This window comes from Carya illinoinensis, chromosome 1 (genome assembly GCF_018687715.1).
Source record: "Carya illinoinensis cultivar Pawnee chromosome 1, C.illinoinensisPawnee_v1, whole genome shotgun sequence".
NCBI classification, from domain to species: Eukaryota; Viridiplantae; Streptophyta; class Magnoliopsida; order Fagales; family Juglandaceae; genus Carya; species Carya illinoinensis.
In genome coordinates this window covers 40,858,103-40,862,643 of record NC_056752.1, presented here as the reverse complement: position 1 = coordinate 40,862,643, position 4,541 = coordinate 40,858,103, and the positions used below count along the sequence as shown (strand labels likewise).

Below are 4,541 nucleotides of genomic sequence, written 5' to 3'. Positions count from 1 at the left end.
ACGATTGGAGTAGATGCATGACCGAGGCATTGATGCCACAACTGGTATGAAGCACGAACAACAGAAAAACAACGAGGATGAATGGAGTGTGCAGGGCTAGAAAAGGAGTATAAGCCATCTCTAAACAGATCGTGATGAAGGAGTCTCCCCAAGAAATCTTTGATAGAAAAAAAATCACGATGAAACTCAAAATAGACGTTATTGTCTTTACAAAACTGTTGGACGGAAATTATTTTTTTTTGAATTTCATGAACAAGAAGAACGTGATTTAAGATAAATGGTTTGGCAGAATTAGAAAGAGAGGAAGAACTGATTTTGGAGATTTGCAAATCTGCACCATTGCCGACATGAATTTGATCAGTACCATCATAATCTTCACTCCTTAGATTGAGGTTAACGATGTGATTGGTAAGGTGATGGGTGGCGCCAGTATCAGGGTGCCAGTCAGATTCAGTTGGTGAAGAGCTAGAGGCAACCAGGGCCAAGGGATTGCGCTGATCAGAGTTTGCAAAGTATGTAATGTCAAACCTGTGAAAGCATTTCTTCGCTGTGTGGCCCGGTTTACCGCAAACTTGGAAAATTACAATATCTTGAGTGGATTGTCCACAAGGAAACGAAGAAAAATGCTGAGAACCCCCACAGTAGCCTCGCCCCCTGCCTCGAGATCCACCACGAACACGAGAAAAGTTTTGTGGAGGCTGTCGTGTAGCAACATTGACAGACGCTTGTGGCAAAGGTTCATGATGGTGAGATAGGCGAGACTCGGTAGTGAGAAGCAGCGAATAAACTTCCTCTAGTGTAACAGGATTTTTGCGAGCTGAAATAGTAGTAACAAAGGGGTCATAATCATGACCGAAACCAGCAAGAAGATAGGTGACGATTTCATCACATGTAAGCGGGTGCCCAGCAATGGCTAGCTCATCAGTGTAACAATTAATCTGCATGAAAAAATCAGTAGCAGAAAGAGCCCCTTTACGGGCATTAGCAAGATCAGTATGCAGTTGAATAATACGAGCTCGTGATTGAGAGGAGAAAGAAGTGGCAAGGGCTTGCCAAACACCTGCAGAGGTGGCATGTGAAACAACCTGAACCAATATGGTTTCAGAGATCGTAGAGAAGAGAACAACAAGACAAATAGCATCCTGTCTAAGCCAGTGATCATAAAGCGGGTTAGAAATAAAAGAGATTTCCTGAGTTTCAGGGTTGGTAATGACAATATCCTTAGAAGGGATTATGGTTGTGCCATCAAGATAGCTGAAGAGACCTTGGCCACGAAAGAAGGGAATGAGTTGAGCTTTCCAGACATGGTAATTATCACGGGAGAGTTTGGTGACAGTGATGGTTTGGGGGTTGATAAAAGAAGGAGAAACAGAGGAAGAGTGGTCTGACATATTTGAGGAAGGAGATGACATGGAGGAACGTTGGTCAATTGGCTCAAGCTGATACCATGTAGAAGAACAGAGTAAATATTGTATACATGAATCTACTTTCTCAATTTATTATGATCGTGTACATGGGCATATTTATATACATCACTGGTAACAGAAGGTTTTTATCAAGTATACAAAATTCAAATATTTGTTTATAAGAAATAACAATAATATTTAAAACTTCAAATACTTGATAGCAAGATCCCATGTCCTACTCCTACGTGATAGGAACAACTTTAGTAAGTCTTGAGTCAGCGTCTGTTGAGTCTGTTAGGAGTTGATCTTCAATACTTAGAACGTGCAATTGGAAACAAAAACACAAAAAATAAATATTTAAATATTTTGACTCCAAACTAAAAAAGAAAAAACAAAAAAAAAACAAAAAAAAAAACAAAATGAAAAAGCGAGAATCAATTACATGTCAAAATCAAATCGAACCGGAAAAAAAATAAGATCATGTGCATTCACATGCAATATAATAAATACTGCCAATATTGAAAACCTATGAAAATAGTTTTTTTTTTTTTTTGTTGACAAAACACTTGATCAATGAATGATCATGTGAATTTTTTTTTTCCTTCTAAGCAAGCAGATTCATAGATAAACTAAGTGGTTACATGATACAAAATTTAATGGGGGTGGGAGTCCCTAACAATCATCCCAAAACAAATAAATGTAACACCAGTGGAATAAAAAAAAGGGGGGGAGGGGATCTGTTTACAAAAATTGACTCCCACCCATTTTTCACTAAGGGGAAGCCGCTTATAATGGTTATTGAATAGTCTGATAAACAGACTATTTGACTGTGACTAAAAATCGTAATTAAACAATTTGTTGCATCTTATGTTGTCCAGATGACTAATACAAGAGGGGGGTGAATTGAGTTGTATTAAAAAAATAACAATTATAAATCAAATATACAATATAAAATATAAACAAAATATGAAATAGTAATAAATATAAAAAGTAAGGGTAAGAGAGAAGCAAACTCAATATGTTAACGAAATTCGGCCCTACTGCCTACGTTCTCGCCTCAAGCTACCCCTTGAGGACTCCCAAATTCACTATTCAACCTCATTCAAGTGGAGATAGAAACTTATTACACTTTTAAACAACACCGCTACAAAGGATCCGTGTAGATCACCCTCTATACTTGTAATCACCTTACACGTGGTGATTCAACTATTCCCTATGTAGAACACTTTCTACACGCACAAGGGTTATACACACCATTTTACTGATACAAGAGCTGATAGTGGGTAGGTTATTAGAAACACTCATCAATGAGTGGAATAAGAACAATACAGCGCAAACTATATCTCTCAAAATGAACAAAAATTAAGGCTCAATGCTTAGAGAAGAGAGAATGAAAGTTTTGAATGAATATTGTATGCTCTTGGTGTTGTGAATGTGAAGCTTTCAAATGATCTATTTATAAGCATATAAGACTTCATATTCAAATTTAAAAAGATTCACATGTCAAAAACAATATCATTCATTTTTTAAAAAAAAAAGTCAAATAAAAGGTTCTTCTTTTTCAATTGTCAAAGACAACATCATTCATTTTTTAAATACTTAAAACCTAATTTTTTACTTTTGACATATGAAAAAATAAGCACACTTTACTTTTCAAAAAATTCAAACCTAATCTTTTACTTTTTGCATATGACAAAAGGAGCACATTTTACTTTTCAAAATTTTCAAACAAAATCATGTACCTTTTGCATAAGTAAAAAAAAAGTATCAATCACTTTTGAAAATATTCAAATAAAACATGCACATGTGAAAGATGACAATCAATCATCTTTAATATTTTCAAAGTTCAACCCTTTAATCAAGGTATGCACATGTGAAAGATGACAATCAATCATCTTTCAAAATTTTCAAATTTAATTTTCAAAATATTCATGCACATGTGAGAAATGTATTTTAATGCTTTATGATAAAATATTAATTTTGAACCTTAATCCTAATTTTGAATTTTTAAGAGATTTACAACATTACTCTATGACTTTAATGTGAACTTGTTCCCTTCTTGCTCATGCTTGTTTTCTTGATATACTTGACTCTATTGTGTAGACAACTTGAACTTGAGACTTCTTTATTCTTTGAATTCATTTGTTATCATCAAAATCCATGTGTATATATATAATTACACAAAACTTGAAACCTTGAGTTCAACAATTTCTCTCTTTTTAATGATGACAAATACTTGATAGAACCTGAAGCCTGTATTAATACTTAAGCTTCTCCTGAGAATGTGCGTTAGTTTTTCAAGCAAAAATATAAATATAATTCCAAGCATATATAACAAGTTTAGCAATTCAAACAATGTTAATGTTCTAATCTAACACTTCTCCCCCTTTTGGCATCATTAAAAAGGATCTGCAGCAAATAAATGGACTAAAGAAAACAGTACGTTAGTAGAAACTGTAGATAATTGAAAAAATGGATCCGTCCATGACCCGACAAGTGTGGCTGGAGATTTGAAAAAATTGCATGTTGTTGACAAACGAGATTGAAGGCTCCGAATTTCTAAAAAAAGTCATTTTCACCGATCGGTAAAAAAAATCACATTGCTCTTTGACTTGGATGATAGCTCGTCTTGTTCTTTATGCTATCTCTATAAAATCAGTCTTAAAGTTCATCCAATCCGTATCAAGTTTTATTCTCATCTCTATAACTCATTTACATTCTTTCAATATTCTCGCTTTAAGCTTTCTATTCTTTTCTCAATGGCTCATTTTTTTAACATTTCTCTAGATCCATCCATGAGGTATTCTGCACCTCAACCTCCTGTACTTTCTGCAGCTACTATTGGTGTCATGTTGCAGCAAAAAAATAATAATTTGGCTAATAAGTCAGATTCCGATGCTATCTATGACTTGGTGAGTCTTGAGACTCGCTACTCTTCCTCTATTGTTGTTTTTTCCCGGCGGCTACAAGTCAGAAATCATGAAGTTGAAAAGGTCAAAGAACAAATTGTTGTACTTCAACAAATTTTTCAAGAGTCTCACACAAGGGAAGGAATCATTCGGCAGAAGAATAAACAGTTGAAATCTTTATTAGATTTTTCATTCCGCTTGCCGGTTCCCATGGATAAGAATGACA

At 34.8% G+C, this 4,541-nt stretch overlaps 1 non-coding gene across 1 annotated transcript; it reads right to left on the bottom strand.

Moving 5' to 3' along the window:
- Nucleotides 1-760: 760 nt before the first annotated feature.
- On the bottom strand, nt 761-899 carry LOC122293905. Its single transcript, XR_006237392.1, has one exon. It is a non-coding gene; the product is annotated as a small nucleolar RNA Z247 (small nucleolar RNA).
- Between the last annotated feature and the right edge of the window lie 3,642 nt (nt 900-4,541).